General features: G+C 37.9%; 1 protein-coding gene and 1 long non-coding RNA gene across 2 annotated transcripts in view; both read right to left on the bottom strand.

The window, feature by feature from the left end:
- Window positions 1-4,677, bottom strand: part of TENM2 (teneurin transmembrane protein 2) — a 1,590,996-nt gene extending 1,586,319 nt beyond the window's left edge. Inside the window, exon 1 of the mRNA XM_040574031.1 lies at window positions 4,281-4,677. The gene's annotated coding sequence lies outside the window, so the exon portion shown is untranslated. The remainder of the gene's footprint in view (window positions 1-4,280) is intronic.
- A 365-nt stretch (window positions 4,678-5,042) lies between these two features.
- The window catches only part of LOC121078201, a 334,820-nt gene continuing 326,399 nt past the window's right edge, over window positions 5,043-13,463 (bottom strand). The window contains exons 7-8 of the long non-coding RNA XR_005824491.1: window positions 6,856-6,989; window positions 5,043-5,890 (exon numbers count right to left, since the gene is read on the bottom strand). This is a non-coding gene — a long non-coding RNA (uncharacterized LOC121078201). The remainder of the gene's footprint in view (window positions 5,891-6,855; window positions 6,990-13,463) is intronic.

A 13,463-nucleotide genomic window follows, 5' to 3' on the forward strand; every position in this document is an offset into this window, starting at 1 on the left:
GCTGTTTCCAAACATTCTCACAGAGATTACTATGTGCTGCTGCTACTACTTACAAGATCATAGTAGCACAGCTTTACAAAAATAAAGTGAACCGTTAGAACAATCCTTATTACATGGTAAAGACATTAATGAATAGATTGAATGGAACTGAATTTGGCTTTGTATAAGGCCTTCAACAATTGCCAAAAGGCCATTTGCTTTAGAAACACTTGTACTAAGTAACAAAAGCATACAATGCAACCATGTGCATCTGCCATCTCTGTGACTAACAATAGTATAAACATATGTAAGACACCACAAATCCTATTAGCACCATTTCAAAGCCCCAGAGCAGTCAATGAAAATTCCAATGCAAGACAAGAGTCCTCCAGCATGATGGACTGATCTTTACCTGGCAAAATTTTTTCTACACTAGAAAGCAACTAGCACAGTCAGGAATGCATACATCTGCTGCAGGCACACAGCTAACCACTCCAATCAAGACAGCACCCACCCCCCTTCATTGGGAGTTCCATACGATCTTGCTGCATGTCAAGTCAGGAGAGATGGCCAGAAGCATAACACTTGTACAGCATCTCCAGTAACCCAACACAGAACTTAAACCTTGTGGGGGAGTCAATTTCTGAGCCACACAATACACATAATTCTTAGGGAGGAGGAGAACAGAAAGGGAGAAGTATTCTAAGTTCTCAAGAGCATATCCTTTAAAGGTTTGTTTCTATCAGTGTTTTTTCCAACAGCTACGATTCAATGCCCTACTATTGGTTCACTTACTCAAAACATAAGCAGACAACTGATACAGGGTACTCTAATCAAATTCCTTAACTCTTTTGGAAGAAATAAAATGAAGATTAATGAACTATTTCTGACATACCTATAAAATGTTTTGCTGTACTCCTTTATAAATTTTGTTTGAGCTTATGAAAGTTTTGTTTAGACACTCTCCATCTACCCCAAACAAAACAAAGAAAAAGAATACCTACAGCTCTGTACATCAGAAATTCTTCAAAAAAAAAAAAGTACACATCTTTCCTTGAAACAAGAAGAAGCCATGTTATTAACTACGGGATAGCGAACTAAATTGTACTTCTATGCACAGTTCTTCAGTTACTAATAAAAAGTTACACGTAATGTAACCTTAAAGCTAGTGAAGCTGGTGGAAGAAAATTTCAGTGATCACAAAGAAAATACCGTTGAAGTGAACTAGTGTACTTTGGAAGTTTGATTCAAATGTTTAGAAGAGCAATTCGGAGTAGCATACAAAGTTTTCCAAAGTTCTTTGAAGCAACAGAGCTGATGAGCACTTGAATTTCATTACCTGCTTGCAGGAATGCTTACTCTGTTCTCATCAGAGACTGCAATGCAATGGCTCCTAGCAGCACCTAGGAGCACAATTGAAAAAATTTGCCCTGGAGAAAGCTTCTGAGAAGCCTGAACCAACTCACAACTGCATTCACAGCTCTTCCAACTGAGGACAGTAGGTGGGTTGTATAGCAATCTCAATAGACATCAGAGTTAAGACAATACTGGAAATTTTCTAGGATGCTCTGAACTTTTGCAAGCTTCTCCAAGGCAGCTATATGGAAGTTGAATTTGCAATCAACATAGATAAGAATTTAAGATCATCAAAAGTAGATGTCACGCAGTTTTTTTTTTTTTTTTTTTATTAAGAAGTGTTAGTAAATAAAATAATTCCAATTTAGTTTTGCCACTGAAGCTCTAAGTTGTTTGGTTTTTTTTTTTTGAGGTGATAAAAAAGGTTCAAAAAATTTTTTACCCACTTAAACATCTTAGTTAAAAGAAACTCTTTCAACTATCCTTTTAGATGACCCCAGACCCCTGTTTAGATGATCCCATTATTATCTTTAAAGAATAAAGATATTATGAAACTGAAGCTATAGACTAATGTTACCTTATTAAAATCCTATTTACATAGAATTAACATAAATACAAGTTGGTAAACCATATGCTATCACATCTGTTCCTCTGTGTATTAATAACAAGACTGTCCCCTATAGGGCTCTGAAATTAATATGTATCAGAATTTATTACAAAGTATTTGGATTCCCTTGACAATATAATTTGTAGCTAGATTATTTGTAAGCTTCTAGCTCCGAATTACTGCTGTTGCACTATGCATCAGCTGCTACTTCTAGTGTGATTAAAGTACAACACCTGGCTCTTTTGCTATTAAAACTTTGTGGAACTGTGTCAATTTTCAAATACTCAGCTTGTTACATTTCAAGTATTTTCAGATTAAAAGTGTCAGAATATTTCAGTTCTTTGCCAACCACAGCATCATTTTGAAGCTTTGTTTCCCAACCTCCAGGGTGCTTAATATATGTCAAAACACCAGCAGCGTTTACTAATTAGGTTAGGAAAAAAAACTCACAAATAGAATCCCAAGAGTTCCAAATCTGAAGTTTGAGATATGTATTCAGTCTTAATGGCCAAACATTCTTCAGATCTGTTTGCATCTTCCAGTAAAACTAACAGATGCCTCCTTGAACTGAATAAACCAGGTGTCCATATTTTCTCTTGACTACACTGTACCAAATAAAGAACCATTCTGGCTCACCAGAAGCAGTTTATGACTAATGCTTTTCTGAACAATTCTCTCATTTGATACCCAAAACTATTACAGTCAACATCACTAAAAGCTTAGCTTGAAAGGGATAAAAATTTAGTAAGTTTTCCTTTTAAAAAATTCCCTACCAAGGAATCTCATTGTAGCAACAGTCATGGATCCTACTGACATTAAGCTTTTGATGATTATATCTTACACTTCCACAGGCTATGTGAGAAATCACACTTTTATAGGAATTTTAGAGGGTTATCATTACCACCTTCCTCTGCCCTACACCATTCAAAGCAAGAGCTGTGTTTTCATATGGGCAAACCTTAAGTCATCCCATAGCAGCCTGAGGGAAGGAACCTGCTCCTACCCACAGCTCCATTTCAAGTGGGACAAATTGCATTCTGGCTGCGGTTATCCCCATGAAAGCAGCTGCTTCATCCCTTGCATTGAGGGGAAAAAAGAGATTCTCTTAATACCAGCGATGAACTATTGTCTCTGACCATGCGAGTTATAAATACCCTTCATTATTGCCTCTGTTTGTTGCTTACAGGTAGCAAATGAAAGAATTGGACACATCAAGGAAGTTCACACAGAAATCTATCACAAATACGTATAGAAATAGAACACCTTTAGTTCCTCCCCTGAAAGGGAATTAATAAAATCAGGGGAATACTTTGTAAGACCAGAAAATACTTTACTATACTCTCCTTAATATTTAATGTATTAGTGTTCTATCCCTAAAAGAATCAAATAAATAAATAAATAAGATCAGCTGCTAAGTTTAGTTTTAAGAAACTACATGCTAAAATAGGAAACTGTAGAAAACATGTCTTTATAACTACTACAGCTTCTTTGTAGTTCTAAAGACTATCCTCACTGTAAAATGCTTCTCTAGTTTTAAAGGTAAAAAAAATAAAGCAAATAAAGGAAAAAAGCTGTATGCAAGCTGATCACTTAGACTACACAAGAACAAATACTTGAAGCAAAGCACCTTACAGGCTGTGATGCATAGCCAGGCCTGCTGTGATGCATAGCCAGGCCTGAGGGTCACTACCACCCTCTCAGCACCCAGTTTCAGGAAAGAAAAGGAGCCCAGAAGAGAAAACAGTGCCTACCTAGGACTGACAGAGCAGTACCAACCTACAGCAGTGCGGATGAGCACACTGGGGTCACCACAGCATTTTCTCTGGGTTTGGGGGGATTTCTATATGGCTGCAAGGAGAATGTTCTCACTCTTCCGTGGTTTGCTCCTTCTGTACTTATCACCCCCCAACATCCCTTTTTTTTTAAAATGTTTCCTATTAATCATTCCCACAAATAAGCCGGGCAATACTAAAGACACATTTAAACTCACCATTTCAGTCCTGCTGTCTCTTAAATGCTACTGGTGCCTCAGCGACATGCCTGTGCTGTGAGGCGCTGTAACCTCCCCCACACAGGCCCCAAATGGCCCCATGCTAACCCAGGTAGCACCATTATCTGCCTTGAGCTAGCTTACTTATGAAAGAACACATAGGAAAACACCAGCTAATCTCCTCAGAGTACCTCTTGAGCTAAAAAGAACCACAAACAAGCCAAACTTATCTAAAAGTCTTTTTTTTTTTTTTTTAAACCTGCACAACAAGGAGCCAAGTCCTCTTCCCCAGATCAGCAAAACCAAGCCAACATTTTAGTTGGTATCCTTCTCAAACAGATCTCTTACCACTGATGAAGCATTTCAGACACAAGCCACAGCTCTGAGGAGTCCAGGAGAGACCAAGCCTGGAGCAAGGAGAGGCACAGGCCAGGGCTGGTCCCAGCACCAAACTGAGGGGCAGCAGCCACAGCTAGGACCCAAGAGCCAGGCCTGCCCTCTTGCTATTACCCTCATGTTTTGAGAGGAGAGGTAAAAGTGACCCAGGCTTGATCTTTTATCACCTGAAGATAAAAACACATTTGTTGATTTGCTACCAAACTGTTATATAAAGAACTGTACAGCTTAACTCTGAGCACCTGCTGTTTCACACTAATAAAACACTGCTTGTTGTCCCTCCTCTCAGACACCTGCGGCTTGCTTGTTTTCCAGCCAAAAGAAGAGTTGTTTTAGTTTTTCTTGTCATCTCTGAAATAGTACAATAAAACACTACTGCAGATTTCTGCTTTGTGTATAAACTTATAGTTGAACTTGACCACTTTTGAGAAGAACTATGTATTTGTAAATTGGAATTATGTTTCATTGTTGCTTTAGGGTTTAGATTTCCTGAACATACTTCTCAAAAGAGATTGGAGAGATTTAAAATGCCTCAGTGGTTTTTTGATAACTGTGAAACCCTCCAAGACGAAAGCCCATAGTTCTTTATGTTAGGTCTAAAACATACACAGAGGGTCTGTGCCATCTCTGTTTACAGCTGGGGAAGTGGAGGCTCTGGGAAGTGGTACAAAGGGCCTTGCCCCCAGCGGAAAACCCCAGGGACATGCTGCCTTCCTGACTACCTGCCATGCAGGCACTGAACGTCCCAGGAAGATTTTTAGCTAGTGATAGAAACAGAAATACAGAAGTATTTACATTGCTTTTACTTCTGTATATTTGTAAATACTTTTGTTCTGACACCACTCACAGCAGAGTTTATATTCATGCTTCAATGCCAAGTGACTGACTACATGATGAGTGTAGGGCTTCAAATGGAGCTTATGAACAGATCCTCCCCTAATGTTTTTGAACAAATACTGAGAAGTACACCTGAGTTTTCTTCAAATGTAAATAAAAATAAATGAATTGTAGAAAAAAATATTAAATGATTGTACTTACAGTGCTGTTTTACTTTCAGAGTTCTAGGGCCTAACTCATATTTTTAGATTTCAGATTCTGCTAGCACAATAAAGTATCCAGTATGTCATTCTTTTTGTATTCACAGAACAGTACAAAACATTAATGAAAAACTCTTTTATCTCAGTGCATTTTTTTTTCTGAAGCTGTGTACTGTGCAACAAACCAGCCACGAACTAAGGAGCCAAGTGACGGAAAAGGTAAAATGCAGCCTTTCTGTTTCTGCAGTACCACAGAAACACTAAACTTGTCATAAGTTGAGTAATGCAGACATGGCATGTGTGACTTTAGGTGTTAGACATTGACTGCACCTTTTCTGGAATCAGAGCTTTAAAAGTAGAGGAAGAAATATAAAACTGAACAGTCCTGAGCTTCTCCTGCACTGGGTCTTCTCAAAGCTTAAATCCATATAAATTTTATTTTCAGGCTCATACAGTCTTCTGCCTGGCACTCCACTGAAAGTTGAAATGGTGCATTGCAGGACACAGTGTGTACTGCATCAGCTCCTGGAATGAAAAACAGCCTTAAACATAAAAGATCATTTTAAGTGTTAACTGGTGTTAAGCAACAGAAGAGGAATTGCTATATTCAATAAACAAATCAGTTGAGCAATATGACGATTGGAAGCTATGCAGACATGACTTTAGTGTTTTTTAAATTTTGAACTGCAATTAGTATTCTGCTTTATTATATATGTTAGGTCCCATCATGGTTCAGATTGCTGCATAACAAATTATACAAACACGTGAGCTCTAGACCTTCTGATGTGCAATTTCATGATGCCTTCAAAATTTCGTTCAATTCTGCATATTAATTAATTGTTTTTATGGCAGTTGACTTTGAAGTGTTTCATTAATTTTCAACATAAGACACAAATCTAATGATTTTTTCCAGTCAAAGACAAATGGATCAGATCAAGAGTAATCCCACTGAGCTCTGAGGTTCAAAGTAGTGATCACTATGGTCTTTCAGTTATAGACCAGTGACCCTTTTGAATAGTATCCACATATAATTAATATAAGCATGTCTTAATAAACCATATGCTCGTTCAGCTGTTCTCTGCTGTATTAATAACAAGGCTGTCCCCTAAGGGACTCCGAAATGAATGTATATTAGACATAAGTATCCTAATAACCAGAAGGTAACACAGTTGTACTTGACTTACGTTAGATAAGTATTTAATACAACATTATTTTAATGACTTTAACAAAACATATGTGCCTGTCAACTCAAAAATGCCATTTACAGAATTGAGGATAAGCTGAATACTGGGATAACAAACCCTCACAAATGCCCTTCCCTTCCATTATACATTAATAACAAATGAGATTCATGGTAATTTGTTTTTCTAATGCTGGGACAAGTATTCTTACCTCAAAAAAAGGGAAAGTGGCTATAAGGCAAAGTGCAACATGGCAAAACCTCTGAAAGCATCAAATAATTTCAGATTTCATTTGCTGTTGCTCATTACCTTATGGTATGGACTATAATGGGGTATTCTTCTTCACAGTAACATCTTGCTATCTGCACATCTGGTACTTCTTTCAGAGATCCTTGCTGTGTCAATGATCAGGTCCCACAGCAGCTATCTTGCATGTAATAAACCTAGATGAAAAATTCATGAATAACATTTTCTTACACTGTTTTTAACTAATGTCTTCTTTCCCCTTCCCTGTGCCATTTTTAAGTACAGACGTTGTTTGTGAAGTGAACAGAAGGTTCACTCTATTTTATTATTTTTTGTCTTTGCTGTCATGTAGGATGAACATGGGTATACTGAGCAATGGAGAAACTGTACGAGTATTTGGGGGAAACCCCAATTAATAGGCTCACATTGGGCGAAACTTGCAATCGTCATTCCACCCGCTATATAGCTCTGCTTAATATGATAGAGCACACAGGAAAGCTCAAAGTTACAGCTCCAGTACACTGAGCAGATGTGATCCCCACCTTACAAGATCCACTGATAGTTACAATACACTTGTCGTTTTGAATGAGATGAAAATCAGCTGTTCTTTAAGTGTTCTTTTCAAAAAAAATCATACTGTTCTGCAACAAATGGTAATTAATTGTTAAAAGGGGAATATTGTGAGCAGTTCTCCAGATAAAATGCTTTTGTTTATCATTAATTTATAACAATGGTTGCAAACTTCAGAAGAAGATGCAAGAGTCGTACAGTAATGAAGCCTAAATATTCTGATCAAAACAACTGCAGCAGGTTAAACATCTCCACTGGGCTAACTTAGCTGAATTGAAATGTCTAGTCTCAATTGCTTGTTTCTGTGTTGTGCTTTCACCAGCTGACATGAGGAAACTTCTTTTCGTGACAAAAGACAAAACATTTCTGCCAGCTGAGGTGACATTGTGTTCACTCAATAATGATACAAGGCCCTGAGGTTCTTCGGCAAGAAAGATAACAAAGAAAATCCTCATTAACTAACTGCAGAAGAATGAAGGTCAACCCACAGAGAGAATTTCATGCTTACATGTCAGTTAGAACATTTGTTCTTCATTAATTCTTTAAACCCAAGCTGGGATATCATCTAGCAGCATTTTAATGTCCTGTACTCCATTAGAAACAACTCTTAGGATGTTGTTTTTTTTTGTACTATATATAACAGGCCGTTTTTATAAACAGTTGACTTCACATCATTGGGAACTAATAATGCTTTAGTATTGTTACATGACCAGATATAATACAGGTAATAATAGTTTGAGTATTTCAAGATGAAATACATTAGGAGTGCCATAATATATTTTAAGAAACAAAACTCACTATATGGACACATAAAGATACTACCACTGTTACTGTTTGTGCACTAGTTTGTTATAGTCATATTTTTAAGTGTTGTGTGCTGAATAATAACACAATGTTTCTGTCAAGAGCATATTCCCCATAGAGCAGTATAAGTTCATGCAAGATACTATATTTTCAAATATGAATTAGTGAATATTACTGGCAAAACCAAAGTAGAAATACTACCTATTTTTTTCTTACAGTACTCACAAAATTTTGTGTAAATTGTGTAAAATTTCAGATTTTATTCTGCTTCCAATGATTAGATTCCGCATGAAACAGGATGGTAAATGTGAAACTCAGGAAGGCTTCCTGCAATGGGTGAGTATGAGCAGAGACCTCCATCTGGTTGTACTCAGAAAGTCAGAAGATTCCACCTATAGAGTAGCACTGGCAAAACAAAGTAGTAATGCGTTATGCTACAATGGTTGACTAAACTGAAGCAGTTAATGGAATTCCCATACTTCCCATCCCACCAGTTCTAGTAAGCTCCATTTACAAGACAGTAACATTCAAAACCTTTGCAGCTACTTGTAATTTTGCCCTCCCTCTATGCTGCATGACTGTTCTGCATCTGTTTTTATTTTAATTTACATACTTCAGTCAGAGATATCTGAGACATCAGGAAAGGGGAAACTGACAAATCATTACAAATGATGTACTGCCAAAAGTAGAAAGATGTTGGAGAGATGGCTGAAAAGCATGAGTATTTTAACTGAATGTCCTGTTATTGTTTCATCCAAATCCTCAGTAAGGTATCTTACATGTCCCTTTTATCCACTGTCATCCTGGTACCAACACACTATTCAATGATTACTGTGCAAATAAAGAAGCATTCTTGTTTCTACACTGACTGTTACTGATTTGTTTAGGCTTTAATCTTCAGGTGACATTAGATTCCTAGATCAGCACAGAACCCCAGCAATTTCAGGAAACAGCCTGTCAGTGAAACTTACTGATTAGCATGCTGTCTAATCTAACACTGAGAAAAAAAAAAAAAAAGTATGATTCTTTCCCTCCATATTCAAATCATAAATCTAGCAGTTGTAAATGTTATAAGAAGAAAGCTGAGAAATAAAATTTTAAAATAACAGAACACTAAGGGGCCTGAAACAAAACAGACTTCAAACTTAGTTCAACCCTGCTATTCTAATCCAAACGAATAGTGAAGCAAAGTGTCTATTTGCATCACGGATCATGAAGCAGGCTGTAGCCCTGAGTGGGCTTATCTAGCTGACTTTTAAAATGTTTCCATTCAACCTTGTCCACTACAAAATCTTCGGTCCAATACCCTTGTTTCTGCTGTCAGGCAACACTGCGAACATGACGTTTTTTCTACACTCCTGTGCACCTGTAGAGTTCTCTTGCCTGTTCCTCTGTCAGCCCAGCAGACAATTGCTCTTCTCTTTCACATCTTTTTGTTAGGAAGGCAGCAAATTAGATGCTGCTCTCTCTTCCCAAACTTATCCTGATTGGCTTGAAAGGAGATCCTTGAGTCACCCTGCCACATCTATTTCACAACAAGGCACCTGACACAGTCTTAAAAAGAACAGCAGTAGTATCCTGTGATTTTCCTTTTCCCAGACAGCAAACCATCCATTAATTCTACCTCAGAGTTTTCCTCTGATGCTGCCTGGGGTCTTCATTACGTGGGTGGCCTCTCTTCTGGTACTCTACCTTTCAGAATGGCCAAAACACCCCTTTACAGAACGCATCAGTCCCTGCTAGTCTATCATACACTGCTAGAGTAAACTAAGTAAATTAAGAAACAAAAATTAATGGTGAAATAAAATTACCATTAGATTTAGGCAGTGTGTGTCCATCTCAGCTGCCATTTATACATTCCTTACATCTCTTTCATAATAAAATTCACAGATAAGCACCTCTCATACGTACTAATTTACAAAAAGAGAACTGTAGCAGATACTTTGTTCTGTGTATATATGTAGTTCATACGTATTATGAAGTGTAGCTCATAGTTTAGATAAAAGCCTGTCCTGTTCTAGCCTTTTTTTCAAGTTGATCGATGAAATGACTCTACAAAGGGGAAGAGCACATAGATGAAGAACTGTTGCCTACATCACAGATACAGAAGCTTCCTTACTTTCTTCTCTTGTGCTTGCATAGTTTAGGCACAGAATTTGGTTCACCCTCTTCTCTGCTGAACAATTATGAAGTAGTGCCTGGTCTACTTAGCAAATGGTGCAATTTCCTCTTTCACTTTTATTCATTTATTTGTTTTATAATGAAGAGAAAGCTCTCAGAGTGAGTGAGCAATTACCCAGCACCTTCCTCTGGGATCTCTCTGAAAGTAAGGAACAGAGGCACTCAAACATGATTCCAATCCACCTTTGCTATCAGCCAGCAGCAGAGCCAATTTGAAAAGCTTTTGACATATCCAAAGGTCTTACAGGCTCTCACATGAGTTAAGTACGTTAATGCTTTCCTAATCAAAACAAAAGATGCAAAGTTCCTATTGAATACACCCAGTAATTGCTAACAGATAATAAAAGCGTGTCAAAAGTTCATAGTCCATCCCCCAGTTGTTTTTTTTAATAATACTTCCAAAATTCATCTGATTTTCCTAACAGCCTGAAATTTTTATGACAAGATTGTGAACTTAATTGTGAAAATGCCAAATTTAAAATACACCTTGATCTAGTTTTCTACCAATATCAGATTAAATTGATGTTTTTAAATAACTTGATCTGAATGTAGACGAAAGCAAGCAGGGCTGGTTTGTCTGCTTGTTTTTGGGGGAGGGCTGGTGGGCGGACAGATGGGATACAGAAACATTATATTAAAAATACAAGTTAAAAGATGAAAAAAAAACCTTATTCAGTTACATGAAGGTACGCACACGGGTTATTTCTGAACCAGTGATTTTCTGAATCCTAACCAGCTATTCTACACCCACTACAAAACACTACCCTTTCCCTAGTGAAAAATGATTCCTTTTCTTCTGCTGTAAAAATTGAAGTAATATTCTTTTGTTATTTTCATAGATAATAATTCATACTAGCAAAGCACAACAGAATATAAAAATTCTTCATAAAATATCATAACATTTAATGTTATATTAAACAAGGGCAAGAAAGAAGATCCTGACAATTACAGGCCTGTCAGTCTCACTTCAGTGCCTGGTAAAATTACAGAGAAGGTTATTCTGGGACTTATTGAAAAACACGTAAAGGACAACGTGGTCATTGTTAAGAGCCAACATGGGTTCACTAGGGGAGGGTTATGTCTAACAGACTTAATTTCATTCTATGAAAAGATCACCCAGCTACTTAATCTTTCTGGATTTCAGTAAAGCTTCTGATACTCTCTCACTGTATCCTTCTGGACAAAATGACCAGAATACAGTTAGATAAAAGCATAGTAAGATGGGTGAACAATTGGCTGATGGATCAGGCCCAGAAGGTTCTTGTAAATGGGGTTACATCAGGCTGGTAACCTGTCACTAGTGGGGTTCCCTGGGGCTCCATTTTAGGACCAGTCCTCTTCAATGTTTTCATAAACATTTTGGATGAAGGACTTGAAGGGCTTTTGAGCAAGTTTGCAAACAATACCAAACTGGGTGGAGATGTTGACTCCATCAAGGGTGGTGAGACCTTGCAGGGAGATCTGGACAAATTAGACAGCTGGACAATCGCCAACAATATGCAGTTTAACGAGAGCAATTGCCAGATTCTGCACCTGGGAAGGGGCAACCCTGGTTATATGTACAGACTGAGTAACAAGATGCTGGAGAGCACCCCCGCATAAAGGGATCTGGGGGTTTTGATCAACAGCAAGCTGAACATGAGCCAGCAGTATACCTTGGCAGACAGGAGGGCCAACCTTATCCTGGGGTGCATCAGGCACAGCATTGCTATCTGGTCGAGGGATGGGACTGTCCTGCTCTGCTCTGCACTGGTGCGGCTTCACCTCAAGTATTATGGGCAGTTTTGGGTACCACAGTATAAGAAAGATATAAAACTGTTAAAGTGTCCAAAGGAGGGCAACAAAGATGGTAAAGGACCTGGAGGGCAAGACGTATGAGGAGCAGCTGAGGTCCCTTGGTTTGTTCGGCCCAGCCCAGAGCAGGCTGAGGGGAGGCCTCATGGTGGCTTGCAGCTCCCTCACGAGGGGAGCAGAGGGGCAGGTGCTGAGCTCCGCTCTCTGGGTACAGCGACAGGACCCAAGGGAACAGCATGGAGCTGGGTCAGGGGAGAGCTGGGTGTGCAGTGGTCACAGTCCTGAGCCTTCTGGAGTTCAAGAAGCAATTGGACAATGTACTCAAACACATGGCCTGATTTTTGGGTGGTCCTGTGTGGACACTGAAGTTGGACTTGATGATCCGTTTGCTCCCTTCCAACTTGGATATTCTGTGATTTTATGGTATTATTGGATGACAGTATGGATTTCATGGAATTTATAAATTGAGTTAAGAAAAGAGTACATTTATTCAATATACTGAGCCAAATTCTCTATTGTCTTGCCCTTCTTGTATAGGAATGCAAAGGACGTTAAGAAATACTGCTATCCAAATCTACAACAGTTTACAGCCTGCTGTTTACAACCTAAGATATAAGACTGTACAGAAAGTATCAGTTCTAATTCACATACATTTAAAGAGATTTGAGAAACAAGTGTAAAGCTTTAGAAAATCCTAGTCAACATAAGACCTTTGTATGCAAGTATTACACTATCTTGTGTTATTTTGGAAGCGGATTTTTTCCTCTCCCATCAATCTAAGTCTATTTATTTAGAAATTACCGGGTTATTAGAACCACTATCTTAGCTATTGTATTTAATTTTCAATCTGCATTACATTTCAATATCATAGTGGCAGACAAAGAGGTGGATGGTTCCATTTCTGTAGCTTCCAGTTCTGTAAAATGAATCACAGTGTGAAAAATGAAGATTAATGGGCTTCATAATCATTTTGTTTTGCTAAAGCTAACTTGAATAAAACAGAAAAAGAGTTCAGATATGAAAACATCTTTGATATTTTTAGATAAAAATAAACATTGTACATAATTATGAGCTCATGCACAAATTGTCATTTTATTTTCTTTCATGCTTGTCTGAAACATCATTCCCATATGCACACTGGATTTTCACGATAAACTCTTTCAAACTGCTAGCTACATGATATGCAGGAAAAGGTCTATGAGAAAATGAAGCTTAGACTAGCTCACTGCCATTCTGAGCATGTTAATTTAAGGATTCCATGCGTGTGTTGATCTTTCAACAGCCATTTTATTTCTTTACTTTAACTGAAGGGTAGGATGGTT

The sequence above is a fragment of the Cygnus olor genome, chromosome 14, assembly GCF_009769625.2.
Source record: "Cygnus olor isolate bCygOlo1 chromosome 14, bCygOlo1.pri.v2, whole genome shotgun sequence".
In the NCBI taxonomy this organism is placed as follows: domain Eukaryota; kingdom Metazoa; phylum Chordata; class Aves; order Anseriformes; family Anatidae; genus Cygnus; species Cygnus olor.